Raw genomic sequence first — 17,149 nt, 5'->3', positions numbered from 1 at the left:
TGATAGTAAGCCAAATTTTAGCCATCAGAGATTTTGATGAATCGCTATTGAATCCCCTTATTAATTAAAACAGTCTGTCAATCTAAGTAGTTAATCAATGATTATAAGATCCATTAAAATCATCTAATATTTTCAATAAAAGTAGACAATCCATTTTCTTTCTAAAGCATGAGTATACTATCTAAAGATAGGAATAGTTCAAAACTACATGGGGTTAAGTTGGTAAAATAAGTCATGAATTACTTATAAACATCCACTAAAGCTATATGGAAATAGCTTATTAAATCATGCCTACTGCCTACTTGTAGTTCATCACAGCAAGATAATGAAGAGCTCCAGGCCACTGAAGCTTCTTTCACTATAACTGAATCCGTGAGAAGACAGAACAGCCAGCTGACCTTGCTTCTGGAAGCAACGTTTGACTGCCTTTGAGTCTGAATTTCTATCCTAATGCACTGTTCTGTATTAATCAGCACAAACAGGAGCAAAGTGTTGTACAAAATCACCATGATTCTCCTGAATCTACCATGTTTTCCCCCCAACAAACTGGAATATGCAGTTAATGCACGGATACTTGATTGAGTGGAAATTATATATCACCATAGCTTTACTAAATCCTAAGAAAGAAATCTAGCCTAGCCTCCTAGATAAATATATATACATATATAGGACTAGATTCTATATTTGGCACCTGAAAAATCAGCACGGAAAATATTTCCGAATAGGCATATTCTGCAAACTGTGCCTAGATTTAGCCACGGTTTATAGAATACACCTAGCCAGTTTATAGAATCCGCCTAGCGGCCATGCAACTTGTTGTAAATACCGGTGCCTAAGTTAGGTGTGGAGCAGGTGCATTCTATAACCGTACACATAGATTTTCAGAACGCCCATGGCCTACCCATTCCACGCCCATGGCCAGGCCCCCTTTTTGGCAGTGCGCATTAGAATTTATTTGCACCACTTTACAGAATACGCTTAGCAAGTTGTGCATGTAAATTCTAATTAATGCCAATTAGTATCAATAATTGCTTGTTAAGTGGCAATTATTGGCACTGATTGGCTTGTTAAGTAATTAATTTGTGTGCTGAAATCCCAAATACGATCAGATTTGTGTGCGTAATTTCGGTGACACTATATAGAATCTGGAGGATAACACAAAGATAGGAAGACTCTGGATTCATCAGCCTACTGTGTGCAATCAGGCCTATGATCATAACATGAGCCTGCTTTTGACTAGGCTTTACCAGCAGTCTGTCCCACTCAAGCAAGACTGCCAACCCCTGGACAAAGGCACATACTAGGAGTTGGTAATTTGCTATTCACTGGAATCCAAATCAGCCCAGATGATAGATGGAATCTGATTATGCTAGTAGAGATCACCAATCCATTGTCCGACAGTGGCTCAGGTAATGATGCAGCACCCATTGCATGGACACCTCAAGTTGCTAGTGGTGTCCTTGTTCATGGTTTAGCACTGTACATATTACATGGAAAGCTGAACTCTACTCTTCCCAGTGAATTCTTGTATTTCAAATCAGCATTAACTGAAGTAAATGTTTCTTGGAAGACTAACAGAATTTTATTCTGTACTCGGATGATTTTGCTTTCATTTATTCTGTACACTTATTTAAAGGTGGCCTACCAGATTTAACTTAATTATATCATGCTTTTTTGTTTATTCTATAGAACACTGCATTGACATTTTAATTCATGACTGCTGAGTAAATTTTTAACATTTTTAAATGTTCATCAACAGTTCATTATTCATCTTGTTAAAGTGAGATCTGCATCCAGTAATAGGCTATACATGGTAGTTAACATCTTTTATCCATATGAGCAAGTTTCTCAGTATGTTTCATATTTTTCTTCATTTTCCGTTGCCAAATAAGAAAACCATTGTGAACAAAGAGAATAATGTTGAGACATTTCATAGATGCTATATACACCCACACTAAACTCAGGCTACTATCTTATAAATCTAAACAGTGTTTAGAAATGTCAAGAATCAATGCAATAATGTGCCTTGTTCCCTAAATATTTAAGTGCTAGATGTACTAAAGCATGCTACTACGTTGGTGTTTCAATGCTGTTACTATGTATTATTAGTATATAAAGTGGATCCCATTATATAACATTAGACCTGTGGTAAAATACTGCACATTAATACATGTTAGTGTGAGTTAACACAGTAGAGCACTTTAGTAAATCTAGCCCTTAGAGAACAAATTTCAATTAGCCCCATTGAGGAACATTATGTAAGGATTTTTGTACCAACAGTTCCAAAAATTGCAGCCCAACGCTGGTTACAAAGTAAAGTAAATAATACAAATCTGTCCAAATTCTTTATTAATGCTGTTCAAATGAATCTTTTCTTTTCAAAGGCCCAAACACATTATTTTTCTATATACATATATTTTTTTTTTGAAAGGAGAAAGAGACCTCAGAGACCTATTCAAAAGGTCATGTCCGCGTCATTGTACACTGGAACGCTTCTCTTTCATCGGTCTCAAAAACTCCTGTTTTTAAAAATTTTAATTCATTTAATAGTTTTGAATTACTTTCACAGATGTTTTAAGCTTCATGCAAAAGCAGCACTTTTCTTTTATGCCAATGAAAGAGAAATGTTCTAGTGTACAATGACAAGGACATGACCTTTTGAATAGGTCTCTGAGGACTTTTGTACCCACATCTCTTTAGTCAAATTTCAAAATTAACTAATCAGGCATTTTTTCTAAAAATTGGTTAAAATAAAAGAGGTTGTGGTATTAGCAGAGAAGATGCATACATATAATTGAAAAGTCAATTTTATGTGCAAACTTTCTTCCTTCAACTCAGTGGAGGAGTGGCCTAGTGGTTAGAGCTAAGTGGAAATTTGGTGGTTATAGGCAGGAGTATAAAAATCCCAGTTTGGGGACTGAGATCCAAGATGGCCGCACGTGTTGAGACGCTGCGAGTTTCGTTCCTGCTGACACAATGCCTAAACATAGAGGGAGATTGGCAGCTAGAGCCTCGCTACCAACTCCCTCCTTACCTGGTCATATCGACCGTTTTTTGAGACCGCAGGGAGTTCCTTCAGATATCGGAATGCTGCCAGTAGGGAGCTCCAGCATTTTAGGAGAATCGGTCTCCCCTGGCCTGGATACCACCTTGAGCCCCGATATGCACACTGTGCCTCCCCAGCCGGTAGGCGCAAGCTCCTTTCTTGCTGACTCGACGGGGTCTCCCTGTGAAGGTGGTATGGACCAGGAAGAGCGTCGAGTGGAGGACTCGTCTCTATCAGAGAAGGGAGAGACGCTCCCACCGTGGAATGCAGGGAGAGGTGCCGAGGGACAGAGCGAGATTCCTGTGAAGACTTCTGAGAGGTTTGAAATTCCAAAGGAATTAGTGGTTAAACCAAAGGAGGTTACACTGGATACATTATGGGATTTAGTTTCCACTTTGGGTCAAACTTTTCTGAAACAGGCTAATAAAATGGTGCTTAAAGTAAATTTATTAGAGAATGACTTAAGAAGGACAGAGGAAAAGATTAAAGTTATGGATAACAAAATTGAAAAGATGGATCAAAGAATTACAAAATTGGAAACACTTCAACCTTTGATGACAAATGACTTCACAAATCTCAGAAAAAAATGGAAATATTTGATAATTATACAAAAAATCATAACCTAAGATTTGTTAACTTTCTTAGGATAAAGACAGTTCCTCCTCTCGAAATGTTAAAACGTTATTTGTGGGACATTTTGAACATACCAGATCAGAATTTACCACTTTTTACCTGTGCTTATTATGTCCCAGGAAAGGAACTGAATCAAATACCTGAAACTCCATTAGATGTACCTCTTTTGCTTGAGACTTCTGATTCTGAACTTGCAACGGCCGCAACTTTGGTTGCGACCGTTGCATTGCTACCTGATAAGAATTGGATCTTCCGTCTATTTTTCCAAAATAAAGAAAAACCCTTTTTGGGTTATAAAATATTGGGTTATAAATATTATTATTTCCTGATATCTCCAAAGAGACAAGGAGCCGGAGGAAACAATTCTTGCTCCTTAAGCCCGAAATATTACACTTGGGGGGGTACCTTTTTTTTAAGATACCCCTGCAAGTGCATAGTAAGACTTGATGAGAAGAAATATGTATTCACAGAACCCGCGCATGTATCAGCTCTTATAACCTCAGCAAAAAAGGATAAGCGCTATGAAATAAGTAACTCATTTCAATAGAGTTTGTGTTAACCTTGATTAATTTCCTGTATTTTTTTTTAGTCTCCTTGTATTCCTAAATCTTGGATCTCCAATTTATGGACTTGAGCGTCAATGTTTACCTAATAGATTATTAATTTCTTATGATATATTTTTTATTTTTTTATGATGATTTTCCAATCAAGAAGTTTTCTTGTAAATGTGATTAAACTGAATAAATACAAATTTTAAAAAAAATCCCAGTTTGGAAAGAAAATGTATTTTTGCCTCTTTTCTCCCACTTATAAGTTAGATAAGAACTCAGCAGTCTAGAATCCCAGGTTTAGTGTGGACTGGGCCCCGATGTTCTAATATGGTAAGGGGGTATCAAACAAAAATAGCAGATTCATTTGCTTTCTACTACTACTACTACTACTACTACTACTATTTAGCATTTCTATAGCGCTACAAGGCATACGCAGCACTGCACAAACATAGAAGAAAGACAGTCCCTGCTCAAAGAGCTTACAATCTAATAGACAAAAAATAAATAAAGTAAGCAAATCAAATCAATTAATGTGAACGGGAAGGAAGAGAGGAGGGTAGGTGGAGGCAAGTGGTTACAAGTGGTTACGAGTCGAAAGCAATGTTAAAGAGGTGGGCTTTCAGTCTAGATTTAAAGGTGGCCAAGGATGGGGCAAGACGTAGGGGCTCAGGAAGTTTATTCCAGGCGTAGGGTGCAGCGAGACAGAAGGCGCGAAGTCTGGAGTTGGCAGTAGTGGAGAAGGGAACAGATAAGAAGGATTTATCCATGGAGCGGAGTGCACGGGAAGGGGTGTAGGGAAGGACGAGTGTGGAGAGATACTGGGGAGCAGCAGAGTGAGTACATTTATAGGTTAGTAGAAGAAGTTTGAACAGGATGCGAAAACGGATAGGGAGCCAGTGAAGGGTCTTGAGGAGAGGGGTAGTATGAGTAAAGCGACCCTGGCAGAAGATGAGACGGGCAGCAGAGTTTTGAACCGACTGGAGAGGGGAGAGGTGACTAAGTGGGAGGCCAGCAAAAAGCAGATTGCAGTAGTCTAAACGAGAGGTGACAAGGGTGTGGATGAGGGTTTTGGTAGAGTGCTCAGAAAGAAAGGGGCGGATTTTACGGATGTTGTAAAGAAAGAAACGACAGGTCTTGGCAATCTGCTGGATATGAGCAGAGAAGGAGAGAGAAGAGTCAAAGATGACCCCAAGGTTTCGAGCTGAGGAGACAGGGAGAATGAGAGAGCCATCAACAGAAATAGAAAACGAGGGGAGCGGGGAGGTGGGTTTGGGGGGGGAAATGAGAAGCTCGGTTTGGGTCATATTTAATTTCAGGTGGCGTTGAGACATCCAGACAGCAATGTCAGACAAGCACGCTTTTTCTGCTGTCCTAAGAAAGGTAGTGAGATAAACCAACACCGAGCTCCAGGTCTTGAGATATTGAGACTCAAATGACCAAGAAAGAAGTCCCAGGATTTGAAAGGCAGGGCTGACAAAACCTTTAAGAAGAGTAGGCAGTCACCTAGGATGGCAGCTTCTACAGGGCAGGGCTACTGTTAAGATGTATTAGTTTACTGTTAGCCCTAGTTATTTGAACTAGGTCTCACTGCATAAAATTGGACCTCTGCTAAAATAGTACAAGTTAGTGTTGAAATAACATGTCTTAATGGTAGCCCACATTGAAAACTACACCACTAAATCTCTTTATCTTTGCAATGTGCTACACATTGTGTTATATTTTATCTTATTATTATCATTGTAAACTGTTGACACACCATCCAGCTTATAATCGAACGAGAATAACGCCCAAGTTCCGACCTAAATCGGGAGATGGGCGTTCTTCTCACAAAAACAAATAAAGCGGCATAATCGAAAGCCGAACTGTGGACGCTTTCAACTGCACTCCGTCGCGGATGCGGACAAAGTTGACGGGGGAGTGTCGGAGGCGTGGTGAAGGCGGAACTGGGGCGTGGTTATCACCCGAACAGAGATGGGCGCCCTTCGCCGATAATGGATGCGTTTGTAGCTAGAATTTAGGGCACTTTTCCTGGACCCTGTTTTTTGACGAATAAGGCCCCAAAAAGTGCCCTAAATGATCAGATGACCCCCAGAGGGAGTCGGGGATGACCTCCCCTGACTCCCCCAGTGGTCACTAACCCCCTCCCACCACAACAAATTGTTGGAATGTAATTGTATTTTACATGCATTGCCTGTCACCTATTATTTCTCTGTGATTACTCTGTGACCTCTGATGTGAATTACTTAGAGAGGTCACACAGCTATGCAACTTCCTGTGGGGGTCAGATACAGCAGATGCAGCACATGCAGCACATGGAGCACATGGAGCTCATGATCTCTCCTAACCTGAGAGAATCTATGGTGTGAGCATCCATTACCATCTAAGCACATGGAAGGAGCTGATAATACAAATGTATAGTAATATGTATATATAAGTCTGTCTGATTATAATCTAACTACAAACTGTGAGTAAACAGATGTTTTGTTACTTCAACTTTAAAGTGACTCAGCAGTGAATTATTCAGGGGTGAATGAGAGAGAGATGAAGAAAGAAATTAACATTTCTAAAGCTGAAGCTGTGTGTACTAAAATCTGCTAATTATTTACTACAAATAATCCAACAAAAGGGTTATGGGCCCAGGGCCAGGAATTGAAAAAGAAGAGAAATATTACCAGGCAGAAAAAAAGGCCACATTTTTCTCTTAAGTTTTAAAGGAAAGATTCAGTCTGTCTCTCTCTCCCCCCACACAGCAGACAGAAGGCTAAGAAAATGGCTGAGGGAAGAAATTCACCATTTTTCTATTCTCTCAAGGTGCCTAAATTAACTGAGTTTAATTATCGGCAGTGGGAACTAAGATTCATATGTCTCCTTCGAGCAAAAAGATTAGATATATGCTTAGACCAAGACAGAACAGCTGAAAATATGGCTGAATGGGACAATGCAAACTATTATGTGAAGTGCATGCTTTTGGAAGCTCTCTCAGAGAAACAAGCCATATTAGTGGAGGGAAAAGATACACCAAAGGACATTTTATATAAACTGAGAACTATGTATGCAACTACATATGCAAAGCAGCAACCAATTTGGCTAGCAGAGTTGAATGAAACCAAATTAAGGGATAAAAGTAAATGTAATGATCACATTATGCATCTTATGTCTTCATTTCAAAAGTTAGAACTTTCAGGAATTCCCATGTGTGATGCATTGAAAAGAGCATTTCTTTTTACCTCACTATCAAAGAAGTTTGATGTTTTTAGGTCTGTAAATGAGGCCATTGAAGGGCAATCTTTTGAACAGGCAACATCAAAACTAAGGCAGGAATGCATAATAAATGATTCTGAGGAGATGTGTTCTCAAAGTCAGTCAGAGAGAAATGAAACAAATTTCTTGGCAAAGAACAGAGGAAGGCGGAGCTATGGGAAAACTCCACCCAAGGGCAAGCTGATTTGCTACTCATGTGGAAAGGAGGGACATGTATCTAAATGGTGTAAGGAAACACAAAACACTCCCTCTAGCTCAACTAAGCCAATGGAACTAAAGAATTTTCAAACCAGGAAATGTATGAAGGACAAAGATAAACACAAGGGCTTTCTAATGGCAGAAAAATCTTTGACTATGGTAAATAATAATTCAAATGAAAGTACTTGGATTTTGGATTCAGGGAGCACATGCCATTTAACCAATTGTAAGGATTTCTTTCAGGAAATGTGTCCAGAGGAAGGTATTCTTAAAACTGCAAACTCAGGGACTGCTAAGATCCAAGCAAAAGGTATTGGATTCTTAAAATGCAAAGTGTCTAATGAAGTTAAAGAAATTCCTGTAAGTGATGTCTTGTATATTCCCCAAGCAGTTTGCAATATGCTTAGTGTATCTACATTAGATAAGAAGGGATTTGTGATTCATTTTGAAAACAGTAAGTGCACAATCTCTAAAAATGATGAAGTGTATGCTGAAGCTTTTATGCATAATGATGTTTATAAACTGAGCATTTCAGGTGAAGCCTCACATATGGCGCAAGTAAGGAAGAATGATGGTAAATGTAGTCCGGAAATCTGGCACCGCCGCCTGGGACATCGTGATTCTAAGGTGATCCAGGATCTTTACAGTAAGCAACTGGCCACCGGCATTCAGATAAGTGCAGATGCTGGTAAAATGGAGAAATGCATAGACTGTGTTACTCAAAAAGGTGTGAGACCCTCATTTCCTGCATACACAGGAAATAGGAGTAATAAAGTGCTGGACTTAATACACAGTGACTTATGTGGACCGTTTAATATCCCATCATTGGGAAATAACAGATTTGTGCTAATATTCTTGGATGATTTCTCTAGATATTGTGTGGCCTATTTGCTGAAAGAAAAAAGTCAAGTCACAGACATGCTGAAGAAATACGTAGCCATGGTGAGCAATAAATTTGAAAGAAAACCAAAGGTTCTTCAGACCGACAATGGTGGTGAGTTCACTTCACAAAGCATGCACACATTTCTAGAACAAGAAGGCATTCAGCATATCACAACAGTAGCTTATACACCAGAGCAAAATTCTGTTGCAGAGAGAAAATTTAGGTCACTTGTGGAAATGACCAGATGTATGCTGTCAGATAGCAATCTCCCTAAAAGACTATGGGGGGAAGCCATTCTCACAGCAGTGTACCTACAAAATAGAATGCCAACTAAAGGCGCTGAGCGCACACCACATGAGACATGGCATGGTAGGAAGCCAAACCTGTCACACATAAGAACATTTGGAAGTACAGCATATGCTCATGTACCAAAGCAAAGAAGGCATAAGCTGGATTCCACAACAGAAAGGGGCATTTTAGTTGGCTATGCTCCAGGACACAAAGGATATAGAATTTTGAATCTGAAAACTGGCATTGTTGGCATAAGACATGTTACATATTTTGATGAAAACAAAAGGGTTGATAAAGGCTGGATTATCCCAGATGAGCCTTATCATCCAGAATATGAAACTAGAACCATAATAGACATGCCAGTGTATATAAATGCCATACCAAGGCAGATGTCTGAAAGCAACTCATCTGTATCTAACGAGGAACAGGCAGAGGAAACAGACACAGAAAGGATCATTGAAGAAGACAGTACAGTTGGAGAAGGGGAATCAATTGGAGAAGGACTCTCAGATTTAGAGGATGCGGAAAGGTCAGACCAACCTGTTGTCAGACGCTCATCCAGGGAAAACAAAGGTGTTCCACCCCCAAGACTGTCTTACTTAACAAAGTCAGCAGAAGCTCAAGAGCCCTTAACATGGGATGAGATTGAGAAAATGCCAGCAGAAGAAGCTGCTGAATGGCATAAAGCTGCACAAGAAGAAATTGATGCATTGAATAAAAATAATACTTGGATTCTTACAAAATTACCTCCTGGCAAGAAAGCTATAGGATGCAAATGGGTATTCAAGTTAAAAAGGAATGCACAAGGAAAAGTGGAAAGATATAAAGCCAGATTAGTCGCAAAGGGATATCTTCAAAAATATGGAGAAGATTTTGATGAAGTGTTTGCACCTGTAGTGAAACACACGACAATAAGAACACTTCTGAGCATTGCAGTCTCAAAAGGCATGCAAGTCAAACACATTGATGTGAAAACAGCATTTCTTCACGGAGATATAACTGAAGACTTGTACATGGAACAGCCACAGGTTTCATAAATACAAAACAAGACAGCTAGTGTGTAAATTAAACAAAGGTCTTTATGGATTAAAGCAAAGTGCAAAATGTTGGAATGAAAAATTGCATGAAATATTGACAAATTTAGGATTTAAGCAAGGTGAAGCAGATAAATGCTTGTACACTAGGTGCACAAATGGACAATATGCATACATTTTAGCTTTTGTTGATGATCTGCTCATTGCAAGCAAAAGTGAGCAAGAGTACAAGGACATTGTAAAATGTTTAAACCACAATGTTGAGATAAAAGAACTTGGAAATGTGTCATACTATCTTGGTATAGAAATTGAGAAACAAAATGATGGTTCTTATCTTCTAAGCCAGAAGCAGAAAATAAATGAGCTTATTGAAAGTTTAGGTATGCAAGATGCCCAAGTTGTAAGCACTCCCATGATCACTGATTTTCTGAAGGATGAAACAGTAAGAGAACCTTTACCAGATAACATCCAATATAGATCAGCCATAGGTAAGCTTTTATATCTAGCTACCACATACAGGGCTGATATAGCAAATGCAGTAGGAATTTTGAGCAGAAGGGTCAGCTCACCTACCAAATCAGATTGGACTGCAGTTAAAAGGATGGTAAGGTATTTAAAGGGTACCATTGATTGTAAATTAAAGATTTCAGCCAATAGTAATCCAAAACTAATATGTTACTGTGATTCAGATTGGGCAGGGGATCATTCTGATTATAAATCCACAAGTGGATATGTGTTTATGTATGGAAATGTACAAATTTCATGGGCCAGTCATAAACAAAGTATTGTGAGTTTGTCTTCTACAGAAGCTGAATACGTGGCCGTATCGGAAGCGTGCAGAGAACTGATGTGGATTGAAAAACTTTTGCTGGATTTTGGAATAGCTGAAAAGAGACCAATCCAGATAATGGAAGATAATCAGAGCTGCATCCGACTGTCACAGAATGACAAGGTTCAGTCACGCACCAAGCACATCGCAACGAAATACCACAACGTGCGAGAGTTGGTGAAAGAAGGGGTCATCAGTCTACACTATTGTCACACCAGTGAGATGACAGCTGACATCATGACCAAACCGTTACCCAGAGAACATTTTGTGAATCTGCGTATAAAGCTTGGACTTTGTATGAATAAATAATTGCATGACAGTTATGCATGAGAAGGGGTTTGTTGGAATGTAATTGTATTTTACATGCATTGCCTGTCACCTATTATTTCTCTGTGATTACTCTGTGACCTCTGATGTGAATTACTTAGAGAGGTCACACAGCTATGCAACTTCCTGTGGGGGTCAGATACAGCAGATGCAGCACATGCAGCACATGGAGCACATGGAGCTCATGATCTCTCCTAACCTGAGAGAATCTATGGTGTGAGCATCCATTACCATCTAAGCACATGGAAGGAGCTGATAATACAAATGTATAGTAATATGTATATATAAGTCTGTCTGATTATAATCTAACTACAAACTGTGAGTAAACAGATGTTTGTTACTTCAACTTTAAAGTGACTCAGCAGTGAATTATTCAGGGGTGAATGAGAGAGAGATGAAGAAAGAAATTAACATTTCTAAAGCTGAAGCTGTGTGTACTAAAATCTGCTAATTATTTACTACAAATAATCCAACACAAATGATGTTTCACAACTTTTTACTTTCACCCTCAAATGTCATACCCTCCTCCCAAGCAGCAGTATGCAGGTCCCTGGAACAGTTGTTAGGGGGTGCAGTGGACGTCAGGCAGGTGGACCCAGGCCCATCCCCCCCCTACCTGTTACAATTGTGCTGCTTAATGCTACTAGTCGTCCAACCCCCCCAAACCCCCTGTACCCACATGTAGGTGCCCCCCTTCACCGCTTAGGGCTATAGTACTGGTGTAGACTTGTGGGCAGTGGGTTTTGAGGGGGATTTGGGGGGCTCAACACCCAAGGGAAGGGTGCTATGCACCTGGGAGCTCTTTTACCTTTTTTTTTGTTTTTGTAAAAGTGCCCCCTAGGGTGCCCGGTTGGTGTCCTGGCATGTGAGGGGGACCAGTGCACTATGAATCCTGGCCCCTCCCACGAACAAATGCCTTGCATTTATTCGTTTTTGAGCTGGGCGATTTCATTTTCCATTATCGGTGAAAAGCAAAAACGCCCAGCTCACACCTTGGCGAATAAAGCATGGGCGTCTATTTTTTTTAAAAAATACGGTTCACTCCGCCCCTTCACGGACCCGTTCTCGGAGATTAACGCCCATGGAGATAGGCGTTTCTGGTCGATTATGCCCCTCCACGCTAAACCAGCAGTATATTAATTGTTTTTAATTATAACCCACTGAGATGCCATGCTAAATCAGCAGTGTATCAAAAATAAGCAAACTTGAAACTTGAACATGAAGCTAGGTAATTGAAATCCTGTATTATTATTGTGGTGCCACATTTGTTAACTTCCGGAAGGACCTGTTTACTAAGCCGCGTGTGCTAAGCGTTAGAGTTGCCCATATGTTCCTATGTGCGATTAGTGTATGCTAATCATTAGCGCATACTAAAAACACTAACGTGCCCTTAGCGTTGCTTAGTAAACAGGGTCCTTAATTCCATCATCAGTCTGTTCATTCTGGCCAGGTGGATGGTAGTATAATTCCATGCTATTCTCTTACCCTTCATGCATTGAATTTCTATCCATAAATCTCCTAGGGTACATTTTGTTTCTTGCAGATCTTTTATTTTGGTTGACTCAATGCCATTTTGGAAATATAGGATTAGATTCCGTAAATGGAGCCCAAATTAAGGTGCTGAAAGAAATGCATGCTGAATGCTATTCTATAAACCATGCTCCAAGTTTGGTGATGTTTATAGAATAGTGCATAGGTCTAAATTCCGCAGATGGAGCCTGAAAAATCTGCATGTAAAAAATACACCTAGGCGTATTCTCTAAAGTATGCTTAAATTTTATAGAATAGGCTTACATTTCCACAGTATATATAGAATACACTGAGCGCCTCTCCACATACCCAAATTTGGTCACGTCCATTTAGGCCATGTTTTACTTGGCGTAAATCCTGATGTCTAAGGGCCCCGTTTACTAAGGTGCGCTAGTGTTTTTAGTGTGTGCACAAAATTAGCATGTGCTGTCTAGGCACCCATAGAAATATTGTGAGCACTTAAACAGTTAGTGTGCACTAATGGTTAGCACACATTAAAAATGCTAAAGTGCCTCTAGTGTGGCTTAATAAACAGGTTTCTCAGGCGCAGAGGGAGAGATTCTATATATGGCACCTAAAGCGGTGCAGAAATCAGTGCTGACTAAGCATATTCTATAAGTGGTGCCTAGATTTAGGTGCAGTATATACAATACGCTCAGTTGATATCTCAGTGCCTAAAACTACACGCCTGCATTTACACCAATGAAAACATGGCATAAATCCTGGCACGCAGATTTACGCGAACTGGCCCATATTCTATAACTACATGCGTAAATTTTGGAATGCCCACGAAACGCCCATTTCCCTATCCATAGCCATGCCCCTTTTTGCCTATGCACATTAGAAGTTAGACGCGCTGCCATACAGAATGCACTTAGCGATTTGTGTGCATAAATTCTAAGTATTGCCAGTTAGTGCTCATTATTGCTTGTTAAGAACCAATTAAGTTATGCGTATTGTTATAGAATATGCTTGGAATTTTGCAAAGATCTCTAGGCACGCAATATAGAATCCGGTGGTGAGTGAGTATATTCTATAGTAATGTGTATAGATTGTAGAAATGGCCAAGACCCACCTACTCCACACCCATAACCACACCCCCTCTTCTATAACAGTGCACCTAGATTTAGGAGCCTAGAAGATGTTGATTCTATAAAGGCACTAACATTCTTTATAGAATACTCTAGTTACATATGCATGTATATACCAGGTTACAAGATAAGATTATTTGCACAAGCCATAGGGCTAGTATAAATGTTTGCACTTAGCTGCTGGAGATAGGCATCTAATACATTATTCTATAAGTTACAGACATAAGTGTGAGTCTTTCCCCTTGTACCTCCCAGTCTCCCTATGTACAAGCCCATCTGTCAAATATGTGCTACGTGAGATATGTGCCTATTTACAGAATAGCATTTAGGAGGAATTTTGGCATTTACACATGTATGTGCAGACAATATCATTAGTCTCTATAATAAATGAAGAGGGGGAAAAAATGAACCTATATAAAAAAAACTCTTTCATACAGAGAAAAACCAATTGGTTCCAAACCAAATCCCCCCTCGTTTCTCAATTCTTAATTAACAAAGTGAAACTATGAGAGAAAATGTTTGGTTACTCTAAAAAATAAGCAATCAATATCAAAAACAATCAGAAGACTTTTACTTCAACCCCCCCCCCCCCCCTCTCCGAGTTGTGCACCAGTTAGTACTTATCTGAGAAGGGAATGTGCGTATCAAAATCCCCTGCCGTCTTCTAATGACTTTCCACGGTGTCATCATCCACTCGGTGCTGCTGAATTAAAGATCACACCAGCAAAAAAACTGCATATCTTCCACAAGAGCACCTTGTTTTGCTAGAGCTCGCTGCTTCAGGAGAGGATTCTCCTTTTGAATCCCGCAGCCATCTTGTGGTTTGCGATCATGAAAATACTGGAAAGCATTTCTTGCTAAAGTAGCGAGCTACAGCGAAACAAGGCACTCTTGTAGAACATATTGCAGTTTTTTTGCTGGTATGATCTTTAATTCAGCAGTACCGAGGGGATGGTTACACCGTGGAAAATCATTAGAAGACTTTGATACGCACATTCCCTTCTCAGATAAGTACTAACTGGTGCACAACTCGGAGAGGGGGGGGGGGGTGAAGTATAAGTCTGCTGATTGTTTTTGATATTCATTGCTTATTTTTTAGAGTAACCAAACACTTTCTCTCATAGTTTCACTTTGGTAATTAAGAATTGAGAAACGAGGGGGGATTTTTTGGAACCAATTGGTCTTTCAATGTATGAAAGAGTTTTTTTTATATTGGTCCATTTTTTCCCCTCTTCATTTATTGTAGAGACTAATGATATTGTCTGCACATACATGTGTAATTGCCAAAATACCTCCTAAACACAATTCTGTAAATAGGCACATATCTTACATAGCAGGGGATTTTGATACGCACATTCCCTTCTTGGATAAGTACTAACTGGTGCACCACTCGGGGGGGAGGGGGGGGGTTGGCGTATAAGTCTGCTGATTGTTTTTGATATTAAGATTGCTTATTTTTTTTTAGAGCAACCAGATACTTTCTCTCATAGTTTCACCTTATTAATAAAGAATTGAGAAACAAGGGGGGGTTTTTTGGAACCAATGGTTTTTCTCTGTATGAAGGAGTTTTTTTAATATTGGTTCATTTTTCCCTCTTCATTTATTATAGAGACCAATGATATTATTTTGCTCCAAATATAGTTGAGGCGTACCCTTTGTGGGTGCAGATATTCACTATTGAATTGTCACACTAGGAAGCTTTGAGGTCTCCTTTATTTAATACATTAATTTATTTCTATGGAAACTGTGAGATAAACTGCTAGGCATGCAAGCTGGTAATATATTTGTAGCATTCTTTATACCAGTTTGCTTCCCTTATACATATATTTTTGAAACATTTACATGTTTAATCACCCTTAATAGAATTAATCCTATAGTGCCAACCAACACCAATTTCATCCATGCTATAATTGTGATGTAATTTGTACTCTTATATTACAGCATTCTATTAGTTAACCTCCTTTCATCTAGTCATTGAGACACCAATGTATGTCTACCTCTTCATTATAACTCTCCCATCTTGTTTTTAGATTTCTTGCATTTTTATAGAGATATTTCAAAACAGTTTTTTTGCTTGTATTTATACCAACTTAGCAGCTGACAGAAATAATTTGGAATCTTCAAAATCTGCTCTTTACTAAAAGATACCCGGACTACCATTATTGCAGTCTCTTTATTGGGGTACCCTAACTTCCATTTTTTGTTAGTATCTTTCATTCCAAACCACGTGGTCCCAACAGGTGAAGAAGGTATAGAATTCAGCTTCAGTGTAGCCAATCCATGGTAAAACAAAAATTATTCTGAAAACACAGGAATGGTCTCTTTTTATCAAATATATTGAGTCTTAATTTGACATATGCTTTATTATTGTTTGTTGTATCCCAGTAAAGGGAAGGGGGTGGACAAATGAGTGTTCCTGACTATCAATGTTAATGTTAATATCCAAAGAAACACTCTGTCTAGTTAAGAGGATATCCATGCAATTAGGAATTATATCCATAGATAAAATGAAAAAGAAAAATGGAAAATAAGGCGATACCTTTTACTGAATGAACAATACATTCTTTTTCACTAGCTTTTGAAGAACAAAACCTCCTTCATCAGTAGTAGTAGTAGAAAAAGATGACAATATCAGAATTATATAAGTAAAACAAGGGGGAAAGATAGGGAGGAGGAAAAACAAAGGGAGAGAGAGAGAGAGACTGAAAGTATTAGTTGGTCTGATCCCAAAAGACACACATACATATATTACAAAATCAAAATTTTTGAAATGTTTGTTCTAAATGTGTAACAAATAGTGCTCAATGGTAATATCTGTGGTGCTTGTAGACAAAGCTCGCCCTTGCTTTGTGCTGCTCTGCAGTTCCATATTTGAATTACTGGCACATGCTCAAAAGTCTTGCTCCCTTGATAGCATTAGCAGATATTTCTAATATGCCACCAACTTAGTTTGTTAATGTAATCCTATTTGTCATGGCTTTGTACATATAAAATCATTTCCAACCGAGACATTTTATTGAACTCATAAACATTATTGTACAAATAAAATATCAACTGTTCAACATCTGAAAACATTCTGCAAAAACTTAAGTTTTTATTATTGTTTAGTGTAAATGTAGCAATATAGATATGCTATTGACATAGTTCTAGCAAATATACATATGTAGATAGATATAGATTTATAGAGATAGGTATAGAGATAGGTATTCATTACTGCATAGGTAAAACCTCCTTGGACTACTAAAGTAAGAGGTAATTGAAAAATTAGAGTCGATAAGTTCTTGCCTGTAGGATTGTTTTCAGCTCCTGCCCAGTCTTCCTTATATGCAATATAACCCCTAGTGGTTGAACCACGAGACTGCCTCTAGGGGTGCCATTTTGAAGGCAGCACTGGACAGGGAAGGAGTGACTGGGCATTGCTCCTGCCCAAAGAGCCCCCTCCCAGACCCCAGAAGACCCCATTGAAGACCCCCCT

Source organism: Microcaecilia unicolor, chromosome 7 (genome assembly GCF_901765095.1).
Source record: "Microcaecilia unicolor chromosome 7, aMicUni1.1, whole genome shotgun sequence".
In the NCBI taxonomy this organism is placed as follows: Eukaryota; Metazoa; Chordata; class Amphibia; order Gymnophiona; family Siphonopidae; genus Microcaecilia; species Microcaecilia unicolor.
This window is presented reverse-complemented; position numbering follows the sequence as displayed.